Source organism: Monodon monoceros, unplaced genomic scaffold (genome assembly GCF_005190385.1).
Source record: "Monodon monoceros isolate NGI ecotype Baffin Bay Population unplaced genomic scaffold, NGI_Narwhal_1 Super_Scaffold_16, whole genome shotgun sequence".
NCBI lineage: Eukaryota > Metazoa > Chordata > Mammalia > Artiodactyla > Monodontidae > Monodon > Monodon monoceros.
The window spans coordinates 70,902,872-70,916,164 of NW_021703772.1; the positions used below are offsets into that span (position 1 = coordinate 70,902,872).

Below are 13,293 nucleotides of genomic sequence, written 5' to 3' on the forward strand. Positions count from 1 at the left end.
GAGGGGGGTTGGGGGGTTGGGGAGGGAGAGTGGGAGAGAGGGAAAGTGAGCACAGTGAATGCTGAGCAGGGAAGCAGAGGCTCGAGGCAGTTTGGACTATGGGTCTGGATCCCTGGAGAAAGAAAGAAGAATGCCAAGAAGAAATATATATATTTGAGAAAGAACTGAGGAAAGTTCATATAAATAATTTCAGATGATCTCTATGTTATCATTTAGCAGTGAAGAGTGAGATTTAGAGTTTCAGGAAAAAAAAATTAAAGGTTTGGAATTAATTCTGGGGAGGATGGGGTAAGGAGCCACTTGGAAACAAGTAAAGTGAACATTAAGCTTAAGTGATTTTTTGGTGAAGCCAATGAGCATGGTTATGATTTGCAGTCATTAGCAATGCAAGAGGAGGAACAGAAAAGTCTGATGGTGGAAAGTGCTTGTCTGTAAGACAGGACGAAAGGCTGTGGATACTGGATACTGGAAAGAACAAACTTGGTGTCCCTGATTCGGGGCTCTAGATTAGTTAGGAAGTGAACTGTGGGGAGGAGGTGCTGTTGGTAATGGTGGTGATGGTGTGGCCTGATGGAACAGAGGAATGGAAGGATAAAGAGAATGAAGGGGAAGCTTACATTTTCACATCTGGAATGGGAAGAATAATGGCGGTGTGGGGATTAATGAAACAATGCCTATAAAGTACTTATAACAATGTCTGGCATATATTATGCACTCAAAAATGCTAATACTGTTATCTTTATTAATGAGTGCAGAAGTGATGGAAGAATGGGCATTTCAGGACTTGATGGCATGTAATGGTGTTAGTCATTGAAGTCAAACAAATATGCAAGTTTTCTTGAAGTGGAGTTCAAGGACCTACCTCTAAGGTTGGGGTTTTAGGTTACATGATATCACCTAGGAAAAGCTCTTAGCTATGTGCAAAATTATCTTTATGTTGAAGGTAAATAAATGATAATAACTGATCTTTGTAATTTAACAAACTGAACTGTCTTATTTTCTTCTTCCCAAAACTCCATAATGGAGGTATTGTTACCTTTTCCCTTTTTACAGTTAAACAGATTTAGCTGAAGATTGCTAAGTTATCAAGTGGTAGAATTGTCTTTCAAACCTGGAAGTTTTATTGAAAGCCCCTGCCTTGTCCTCTACTCCATACTATAAACGGCAATGGCAATCTGTAGGTGATATAACGAGATAGAGAGCATTTCTAGGGCTGTACTGTTTAGCATTGAAGAGGAACAAGGAAGAGGCAGATGCCTCTTGGTGTGCGCGGAAGACAGAAGAATCAACCATTGGAGTTTCACAAGAAGTCGTGTCATGAGGAGAAAGTAATTTTCAGCTGTGTTAGTCATTCTAAAATACATTTTGGTACCATGATGGGTTTTAATAAAATACATCCTTACCTGGAAGACATTTCATCCGTCCCAAGCCCTCTTAGATCAGAGGCTGTAATTTTTATGTACCTTATAGTAAACCTTTTTTTTAATAGCAAAGCATTATATTCTATAATATATGTTATATAGACATATCTCTTATATCTATATAAATAGAGCTGAAGTTAAATGTGTATTTTTTCTGGGTTCTTGTAACTACTCTCTGGTTCATTCTTTATAACAGTGTTTTTCAGATAAGGACGGGAGTGTGTGTCCTCCTCATTTCTGACCTAGAATCATGTAGAAGTAAGCTGCAATGACTGATGGGAATATATAGTATTCCTCAGGTATGCTGGACTGGAAAAGAGACTGAGAACAACTGATTTATGGTGAAGCCAGGCCAATAAGTTCTTGCTGAGCTCTTACAGGATGCCTTTCGATGTAGTAAATAGTGGAGAGTACATGGTAAATCTTGACCATGGTTTCCTCAGTAGAGGAGTTTACAATGTAAAGACATTAGGTTGACCTAATTTAGGCATTAATACAGTCCTTAGAAAATGTAGTGAGAGGTCTTGGAAAATAGATGAAAGTAGGAAAAACTCAGAGGGGGTGGACCATGAGTTGTGATTTCAACAGAGTAAACAGAGGGAGGGATGAATGTGGTTTGGCTGATGGAAAAACAGAGGCTGTTTCCTGGCAAAACTCAGAGCCAGAAAAGAGTGAGTTCATCTGTAGCCAAAACACAAGTAGTAGCCGGAAGAGAGGTAAAGCGGGAAAGGAGTTAGAAAGAGTGCTTTACAAGTGATGTTCAGAAATTTGCACTTGATGTGGGAGTTTTAGGAAGCACGGTGATATGGCCAAAGAAGTCATAACAAATTATTTTAGAAGCAATGTACACAACAATTTGGAATAAATAAGGACTGGTTAGAGGGAGAAACAGAAGAGGTTCCAGCAGTTCTAGTTTAAGGAAACTAATACATAAAAGATATGGAAAAAGAAAAGTCAGTAAGGAACATAGAGGTGCTGCTAATTTAGAAATAGTGCATTTTCACTGTCGATTGTAGAAATTGGCTAAATCCTATGTTTAATCACTTGAAATTATATAGCATTTTCCAACAGATTTGCTGTCACCCTTGTACTGTTCAGACTGTAGCCTCATATCTCAACTATTTAAATGTTTTTCTTTTTCTTTTTTTAGAAGAAAAGAATAAAATGGACAAAGTAGTTATTTAAAAGAAAACTTTCTAGATGTTGGAGCACCAAGAATCAATTTGCCTTGGTTTCTGGAATCCTCTGAAAACCAACCTCACAAGGCTTTTAGTACACTGTATCATTTAAAAATTCTTTAATTATGAAAATTTTCATATATACACTAAAGTAGAAAGAAGTAGCTTCAACAGTTATGAACAATTTTCCCATTCTTATGTACTGATAGAATTTTTTTAAGTGTTATGTGATGGAATGAAACAATCGATATGATTTTCAGTTACAAGAGTTTGTACATCCAGTTTTTAAAAATATGGTAGTAATCAAAACTTAAATTATGATTTTTTTTAAATAAAGGAGACAGATATAGAGATGGGAAAAAGTTTCTACAATGATTTGCAATATTTTGTAGCCTTCTTTACCTAAATGATATCTATGGTAAACAGCTTAAATGAATTCTAAAGCTTCTTAAAAGAGCCCCTAGATAGAATATATTTTCAAATCACTCAAGAAATTATGAATTACAGAAGCTGGAAGGATATTCTTTAATACTGAAGAAGTTTGGCTACTCAATTTGAATTTATAATTTGTCATTGAATTAACATATCAAACTAATAAGCTTGTTTTACTTCTAGGACAGAATAATATCTGTTTCAATAGGACTTGCATGCATTTTGAAGGTATTGTTTATTTATTCATTAAACCAATATTTGAATGCCTAGTGTGTGCCATGCCCTGAGTTGGGGCTTGAGATATATTGGTGGTTTGACATGTTAATAATTTCTATAAGATAATATTCAGTGTGAAATCAATTATAATTTTCTCTTATAACAAGGGAAACATTACAGATAAATGAAATTCATAGATAATTTCCAACCTTCAGTTTGACCAACCTCGAGTCAGTTAATAAATTGACCAGTTTGTTTCACTTTTTCCTATCGGTTTTATCTTCACATCAGCAATGAATAAAAGGAAAGCTGCATAAGGAAGGAGGAGGAAAAGAGACTAGTCAGTTCCTGAACAAATATGAACCCTCAGATACCAACAAGTACTAACCATTTACATCTTTTTCTGTAACTGGGTCATCTCACCTGCTAAGTTATTGCTTTTGATTCACTTTGTCATTTCATATCAATTTTAAGTGTTGTGATAACCATTTTAGATATATGTCTTTTTATCTGACTTCACATAAAAAAACTTTTATGATTCACATAAAAATTACTTTTCCGATTGGAAGTCCTAGGAAGACTGAGAACTGGTACTCCAGGCCCTGCAAAAAGGTAGAAATCTGTAAGACTCATAGGTTGGAATTGATGCTGTGTGCCAGAACAACACTGAGTGATCTTTTGAGAGTGCGTGTGTCCATGTGCATGCATTTGTGTGACTTAAAACTTGATAAAGAAGTAACAGTCCAGGATGAATGTTCTCAAGTTATGTTCGTAACTGACAACTTTAAAGCACTAATAACAGGAAGTGTGGAGTGGAGAGGTCTGATAAATATCTACAGATTTAGGCTCCTCTCCCTGTAACCTTTCTTATCATATAAATGCACTGTATATCTAAAACACCACGGGTATAACTTGAGGTGACTGTGAGGAAATGGCTGAGGAGGGAAGCTGACAGCTCAGTTTGCTCCTTTGTGAGATTACGGTAGAGTTTCTCATTCTGCCTTGTGGAGACTGCGCACTGGTATGATACAGTCAGATCTTGGAAGAACTGAGTGTGTGTCATTTACTTGTAATCACTCAGTAGCTCTGGGTTCTTTAGAAGATTAAAAATGAGTGTTTGAAAAATATATTTCTGGAGCCTAGGCTATGAATAAAAAGAACATGTGTGTGCATTTGTATGCACTGTGCTCATGTACCTGTGTGCCATACTACACAGATGCCAAGATTCACTTTTTTCACATTTCAGCATTGCTGAAATCAGAATGCATCTTTTAATTTATGATGTCCTATAATTACTGTTGTCCATTTTTTCAAATGTTAACATCTCAGTAATTGTCAAGCATATTATAATCAGTGGCATCTTAGACTGCACGACATACAGTTTATATCCAAATATTTACAGGAGACTGATCTCAGAGAGATTTGTAGGACATTTCTCTTTTCCCCAAAAAGTAAAGCAAGAAGATTTATTCTGACAGTAATAGTTGAGGTCAAGAGAGAGAAACCATTTGATTGTGGAATACCATTTCCATAATAAGTAACATACAAATGCAAAATGCAACATTCATTACAACACCTCTTAGGATCCCAAGTGATCTAAAGATTAGGACGCAAATTCACCATGTTTAATATAATCTGTAAAATGTAGTCTTTAAGATTTGATCACTCCATTTCTTACATTCAACTCTTTCTAATTTCAAGTAATCATCATTTTGAAAAGAGGATGCAAATCATCATTTCTGTCATTTGTGTGTGTGTGTGTGTGTGTGTGTCTGTGTAAGAAAGCTACCATTCCTCATCCATTCATGCCTCCAAAAAAATTTACTGCGTGTAAGACAGTAGGTTAAGTAACTCATTAGAGATTTACAGGCTGTTTAAGCACTCTTACAAGGTTGTTAAGGCTCAAAATAAGATGACTCCACCCTCACTTTTATGGGTTGGACAGTGTAGAATACAGACGAAAGCTGTATACAATCTATAGAAGGCATAGACTCTAGTCCTGGGGTAGGAATATAATGAGTAGGTTCAGATTTGGAGGCTGTTTAACAAAGAACCTTCTAATAGAAATGACTAAATATGGATAGATTGAATTTATTGTCGGTCGTGGTGTCCAAGGAGAGACAGTAGCATTCATTCTATTATTGTATTATTTCTTGAGTGATTATTATACGTCAGGCACGGGAACTGGCTTTTAATAATTCTTTCCAACCTTGAGGTTCAGCTTCATGACTCAGGTCAAGTCGTTTAACCTACCTGAGGCTCACTCTCCTGTTTAAAAAAAGTGGAGGATACCTACCCTGCCTCCGTCCCTGAGACTTTAATGAGATGTACAATAAAGCCTTTTATAAATTGTAACATTTTATAATATGCTATGATATAATATAATATGATATATATGATAGGTCTGAAAAATGTCTTCAGCTATTATCTATTGCTTCCTTCTAGTGCTTCCTCCAACTTAGAAGAATTTAATAGATTTTAACATTCAATAATCCTTTAGTTGAAACTTCATCACATCTGCCACTAGATCAAATATTAGATTGGGAGGTGAAGGAAGGGTGGTTCTGGGAGGATCTGTTTAATGTGTTGTCAGCATTCTCGGAGTGTTCTTCATAGTTTGGAATTAGGAATTGCTGATGTCATGATCAGTCACATTGTCATGACAATATCAGAATTTCCTCATTTGCCTTCTCTTCTCTTGGGGAGTATCAATTTGCCACAGGTCTGTCATCAGTTTGTCCCATGTGTTAAGTGTATTAGATAACCCAGAACTAGTCATTCTTAAAGACACTTCGGGTGGAGAATTTTTAAAAGCTCCTTATGTAGCCCACTGTAGTACTCTTAACTAAATATTCTACTGCTGGAAAGTTTGCCTTCATGTATCCCCAACTGAATAGAAATTTACTTCTAATTCTGTATTTTGTTGTGTGAACCTTCACATTTATAATTCAGGGGAGAATAGAAAGCTTTTCAGCATCCTCATTTACTTAAAGGATGTTATTAATTATTCTGTTATCCTCCTCTTCAGGTGAAATAAACTAATGTAATGGTCAGCTTAGCAGCTAAAGAGAAAGGAAACTGTTTTATTGGGGTTTTTTCTCTGTATTTTGAATGCTTTAAATCCTAATTTGTGCTCTGGATCCCAGGTTTTGCATAGACCTTAGTTATGTCTCCCAGACATTTAGGAATGTCTTATACCTTTTATCATTCTTGGCTTATACGAGGTTTTTGTTTGTCCAAGGTATAGTTAGTTGTTCAGTCTGTACTATCCAAATTTTCTAACAGTTGAATTTTACTCATGGAAAGGACGCAGTTTTTCCAGGTTTGAATTTTGTTTTTCATGATTTAGAGGTTTGGTTTTTTTTTTTGGCTCTAGTTTTCCAAAAATTATGTTGATTTCCTAAGTATTTTCTGTCTCTTCCCAAGTCATGTAGCCAGAGGTGGATGTGATTAGCTGTTTCCACAGCACATCAGCCCCTCCCTTCCTTATCTCAGCTCTTATCCTTTATACATAGTTTGATCACTACAGTAGATGATTATGTTACTTCCATCTCTTTAGATAAGCTGTAATTGCAAAAATCACTTAATATCTTTCATAATTTGTAATTTTACTGTAATTCATGGAAAACTCATTGAATTATCTCAAAGTATTTTGAAAAGAAGCACTTATTTTCTTATAGGCTTGCTAAAGGATGGAGAATAACAGTTCTAATGCTAGATTCCCACAGTCAAAGAATGTAGAGGATTGAGGCATCCATCCAGGTAAATTAGGAAAACAGTAATCCACAATAAATGCAAAAAGGAGCTTCTCTTTCTCCTGGCTTCCCAGATAGTTGACTCTCCTTTATTTTGTTATAGAATTTGATCTACAGATACAAATTCAATATAGTGTAAACCAAACGAAAACAAAAATCTTGAATTTTTAATTCATATAGCTACCCCCAAGATTTTGATTTTTGGAAAGAATAAGGACCCAAGTACTTATTTTTATAGAAAAACATAGGAAAAGAAGTTTAACGTACAGAGAACCACTATGCCAGAAATTTGAGTGAGCTTTGAATTTTATTAACTATTTTGCAAGAACAAGGCTGTAGCTAATTTATGAATAGATGATATCCAAAATTTTTTGAGTGTAAATTATTTGTTTGGAATTTAGAGGATGTTTTGCCACAGAGAGAAATATCCTAAATGATGAATAGGATGTTAGTTGTCCGATAAGCATGTATGAATCCCATAATGAAACTAATCTCTAATACGATTTTCCACTATTTTTTGAGTGAAATTATATTCTCAGTTTCAGTTCAGGATTCTGGAAATACCTTTCATCTAATCACCATCCCAGCTTTTAGAAGATAGTTCTTTCTGCTTCTCTCCCAACTTCATCCCACCAACTATCCCAGAAAATAAAACTGGTGGTTGTAAGAGAGGAGTTATATTTTAGCAACCATCAGTTAAATGAGATTTAGGAGCTAGGTTGGGTCAGAATATGTATTTGTACTATTAACTATATGTTCTAATATTGGAAATTTTGCCTTTATAATCAACTGAATGGAAATTCAATGTAATTTCATATCTTTTTAAAAGTGACTTGCCCAAGGTCATATTCATGGTAATTGAAGCTCAGATACACACCCAGGATTGAGCTCTTATGTTTTTCCCTATGGGGTTTGGACTTGAACCATAGATCATAGTAATAATAACGATCACGAGTGTCATTGGAGCTTGGAGACTTGGAGTCAGAGAGACCTACGTTCAAACCTCAGCTCCATTATGTATTGGATCTGTGGCCTTGGAAAGGTTGCTTAAGCCTCTGAGCCTCAGTTTTCTCTTCTATAAAATGGGCTAATCGTTCTCTCATGGTGGGTGTGTGTGTCTGTGTGTTGTGAGTGAATGGGGGGCGGGGGAGAGGAACCTGCTGAGAAATTGCCTAGAATATAGTAGTTACTCAATAAATGACAGGTATTTATTAGTCCATTCAGAGAAGCAGCAGCAGGGCAAAGCCTATTTCTTCTGTTTTGTTCACCAGGATAGGTTTAAGAATCATTAGAATGTTGCTTTTGGTAAGACTCATCAGAATTTGGCTTTGTTTATGTTGTTCTATATGCCTTCTAGGATTATAGCTATAGAGCTATAGTTTTATTACAGTGGTTTCATTTTTATATACATGTGATTTTATATGTATCCAGGGAGACTTTAGGTCTAGAACAAGAATTATAAAATTTAAAAAAAGCAAAATAGTAAATAATAGAAAATATTGCTGCTCCTTTAGAAACAAGACACTTTATCAACTCTATTTTGTACCAGGAAAGAACAGAAATTTAAAGAATCTGCTGACCTCATAATTTTTTTTTTCTTTTTCTGTTTTGCTGGGAGCTAGAGGCTTGCGAGCTTTTAAACATAGGTACTCTCAAATGTAAACAATTTTTTTAGCGTGAACTGTTTACACTAACCAATACTATTTGGTTGTATTTTATTCCTTAAAGATTGTAATGTGAAGTAATGTTGGATGAATTCTTCCTCTTCATTCTTTTCTGTTTTTAATGTGATCCAAATAAAAATGGGTGCTTGAAATTATTTAGCAGTGATAGAGGGATAGACCCTGCTACAGGTCTATTCTTTTGCTGATAGAGGTGTTCTATTTTTATCTCATTGGACATCTTCTCTCCCCCTATTTTTTTCCCTTCTTTCAAAGCTTAGCTTTCCCACCACACTTTCTTTGTAGTAATTTTACTCAAAGGCTTCTCTCTTATATGAGGTTCAGTAATGCATGTGTTGGAATGGGGGCTCTCCTAGCCTTTTGATTTTGCTGCTGCCTTCAAGGAGCTCATTGATTAGTGATGATTTCAGCAGCAATCACCCCAAATCTACATCCTCTCTCATACCATCCATCTCTCTCCCGCTCTTTTTGTTTTTCTTCTCATCTTCACAGTGCTTCTTTCTGAATGTCCCTCAAACAAAACATTTATACAGCTGAGCTCCCCACACCCATGTTACATCCTGTATTGATCTCTCCCTGCAGTGGACTGGCATAGCACATGATTGTCTAGACCACTTGGCTGGCACTTATCACTTAATGCCTTGCATTTTTCGTGTCCAGCAACTCGGTGCTGTACAGGTTACGAGTACTCACCTGGGAATTGTAGCATTATTTATAAGGCTTTTTTGAGTCCACAGCATTATAGTGTTGAAGGAGCACAGGACAGGTCTTTTAACCCTAGCTAAGCCTAGGTTTAAACATTTACTTGCTACTTCCTTGCTCTATGGTTAAGTCAGTCAGTCTTAACTTGTTTTCCTCTCATCTGTAAATGAAGCCTAATAACCCTTCCAACCTCATAGCGTTGCTGTGAAAGTGAAATGAGATGTGAAATTTATAAATGAAAGTCTCATTTTCAGAATGTTTCTGTGGGACAAATATCTTCTCAATTCAAGAGTCTCAGATTGCAGTTATACAAACACTTGGGAGTAGCCAAGTCTCATCTGCTCTACAAGGCTGCAGGCTCCTGCATGTACTGATGGCTCCATCTTTATTATCCTCATTCATAGCCCCCTCCTGCCTCACAGTGTGATCTCTGATACCACTCACAGTCTTCCCATTCATACAGAAATGGCTCTGGTCCAACACACAACCTCTTTAAAGGAAACAGGACAAAAACAAATGTGGGAGAGAAACTTGAGTTCACCTAGCTCTTGAAACAGACCTTCTGTCAGACTTTTTTTTTTCTTAAACCTCTTAGAGTTAAGCCTTAGAAAGCATCTTCATTCAGCCATTCTCCTTACCTAAATTTGCTCTTTTTTTTACTTGTCAATTCCAACTACACCCTTGCTCCTGCTCTTGGATGGTCAGTCAGCCTTACTAACATCAGTTATTTACACAGTATACCCACTTAAGTCTACAAACCACCACTCTGAAACCTGGAGACACAATAATAACAGCTGTCATTTATTGAGTTTGGTACTTTTGTTGGAGTACCATAGATACACTTAAGACCGTCAGGGAGGAGTCTGGGACTCAGGTTAACTGACTTGCCCAAAGCCATGTGGCTAGTAAGTGGAAAGCTGAAATGTGCAGCCAAATCTGTTGGGCTGTTTTAATTTTGTTCCTTAGATTGCAAAGTCCAGATTCACTTAAGCTCTCTGAAAAAGAGGGGTGGGGCTGGTTAAGTGTACACACGGAGAGGCCGTTGTCAGTCGTAAGAGCCAAAGCAGCTTCAGGGACTCCATCTCACGGCCAAGTGCTCACCCGCTCCTGGCATCTGCTTGCCTCTCCGCTTGCTGCCAGTCAGCTTCCTGTTACTCATAGTTTCTGCTTCCTCATAACCTTGGCTTGCATATGGTTTTGGGCTTTTTGTGGCCTCAACTCTACCCCCTGGCACTCTTGCAGTTTCTGCCCCTTTCCTAACTGGAGTTTTCTGAATTAAATTCCCAAGGGTGAGGATCTGATTGGCTCCGCTCATTTTTTCAGTCCCAGCCATGTCATAGGTCACTGGCCTATCTGTGGATTGGCTGCCCCTGGGTCAGATTCCCACAACTTTACCCACCAGCTGAGCTGCGGGAGGAGGATGTTGTCTGACCGCCCAGGCAGCAGTCTCAGTTTCCCTTGCAGGAAGATGAGCATCTACAGGGCAGATTCCAAAGCCCTAATTCTTACCATGATAACTTCCAGTTTCTCTGGAATGTTTCCTTACTTTGTCTTAAAACATATTTGTTTCAAAGGTCAATAAACTTTCCCAGATGAATCTCACTAGGATCTATTCCTATAATCACTTATAACTAAGCACTTGTGAATATCTATAATTGAGTATATATACATATATGATTTCATGTTTCTGTTATTTCTCTTAGGTTGGAATTATTTGGGCTTTAGTGACTTTGTTACATTTTATATTTTATAGTCTTTGAGGGTGGAAAATCTATCTTCTCCTTTCTTTGCAATGCTTTACCTAGTTAAGTGCGTGGTAGCTACCTAACTCTGGAACTTCTGAACCCTGGCTTGTAGAATTGTTTTTAAAAATATACACCTTGAGTTATCTCCTTTTATGTCATACACTATATAGAACACTTTGTTTTGTTGCTATTTAGATATCCTTTTTATTCTTAAAAATAGTCCTTTTAATATTTTTAGTATTCTTAGTATATTTTAGTATCTAGTATTAGAATTGCTTTTGTATTCCAATTTAAATTTTATTATCACTTAAAATCATGTCTTATCCCTGTAAAACAATTGCAGGGTATCAAATCAAGTCTTCCCATTCTAGAATAGCACAATATCCAAAGTATCATGACCTTAGAGAAGAGCCATAGAAAAATTAATCTATGCTGTTCTTTTGTGGTTTAGACTGTGGTTTCCTAAGAGACCAGTCATGACAAGTGAGGTTGTACATGGAATTTTTTCCGTAGATGACAGGTTTGAACTGCTGGGGTCTTGGGCATTAAGTTCTCAGGAAAAGGCATCTATGACTTGAACAGTTCTACTTAAAACCTTATATTTTATACCTGTGGTTGATAACTTGTGGTAAAAGGTCCCTGTGAGAGGAGACAGCAAAGGGGCAGCCCAAACAATCGTAAATGCATGCAGTAGCCCGAAATAGCATATATATTAACACAGAACTGAATGTTAGTTGTATTGTTTCTATTAAATCATTTTAAAGAACAAATACGTTTCTGTGAATGTTATCTAGCAAGTTCGTACTTGCCCATTGTGCACCTAGTACTGCACTTAAAGTTTGCTGCTGCTTTTTTTTTTAAAGAGTTAAGAATTATATATATATATATATATATATATATATATATATATATATATAGTTTGTGTATATAGTTGTTTTCAATCAGGTGTGCTTGAGAATGTTGGGAGCCCTTCATCATATGGAGGTGGCTCCCTAGGTCAGCAGTAGGAAGGATATCTAGGATGGATATTTTTTAGTTCCTTGTTGCTGGAAACACCCTTGAATGGTCACAGCTTTGCTAGAAGACTCGGTTTCCATAGGGGACACTTTGTTTTCCTTATGGCAGCCAGAAGTTGAGAGCTTTCACTTCTTAGCCGAGTTAGGATTTTTCATTATCATGGCAGATGGCCCTTTCCAGGAAGGCGTTAGAGGCCAGAGGCCAAGGAAGAACGCTGTAATATTGACCGCTTAGTGCGGTAATATAACCCTGTAATAGTCACTGCTGAACAGGCCAGCTGTCCCAGTGGCCCATCCACAGACCGCGGGGCTCTTGCCGGTGGGACTTGCTGTAGAGGACGTCTGCCTTGCACAGGTTCTAGGCTAGATACACTAACGAACGCAAAGGCGATCCAGAAAAAAGGCGGGGGGCATCTTGAGTCGCCGTAATTTCAACTGAAAAACAAAGGAAACTACCTCCTCACTTTGTCCCTGTTTTGCTGTTTCTGTGTCCCTTCAATAGAACACATTTGTGTCGCATCTCATAATTAACATATAGAAGGATCACACACTTCCAGTTTTCGGGAAGGCTTACTAAACCGATGGATTGAAATGATTTTCGCTATATGACTTTGGCATCTTGAAGGTAAGCTTGCCAACTCTGGCATAGGAATGAAGTACGAACTTTACCGTGCGTTTTTGCGGTTAGAGGGTAGGGAGTGGAGACATTTTCTCTGCTAAAATTTTAGCGTGCGAATTGGGGGAACGGGGATTTGCAGAGGTTTGATGGAAGGCTGGTTTGTTCGTTGAAGTAGGAGTGATTGCCCGCACCTTTTCTGGGAGAGTGGACGGTCGGGGGGATAGTTTGGAAGGGTGAAAGAGAAAAAGACGACTTGGGACCAGTTGGCTTCCTACCCAGGTGTTAGCGTGATCCCCGGCGCGGTGCCCTGAAAAGGGGCTTCGAGCCCGGGTGCAAAGCTGCCGCGGGTGCTGAAGCCAAGAGCCGAGGGGGAAAAAAGAAAAGACGAGGGGGGTGGGTACTCCAAGGAATGTGCGGCATGCGGGGAGCCAGACCCAACCATTGCACCAGAGCGGGGGCGCCGGTGGCTCCCCGGGCCGCGCGGCCCCCGCTCCGGCCCCGAGCCCGGGAGGGAGCGCCCGGGGGCC

The 13,293-nt window shown here is 37.9% G+C and overlaps 1 protein-coding gene across 5 annotated transcripts in view; it reads left to right on the forward strand.

Moving 5' to 3' along the window:
* The window catches only part of RBMS1 (RNA binding motif single stranded interacting protein 1), a 213,692-nt gene that overhangs the window by 69,000 nt on the left and 131,399 nt on the right, over positions 1-13,293 (forward strand). The gene's annotated exons all lie outside the window — the stretch shown is intronic.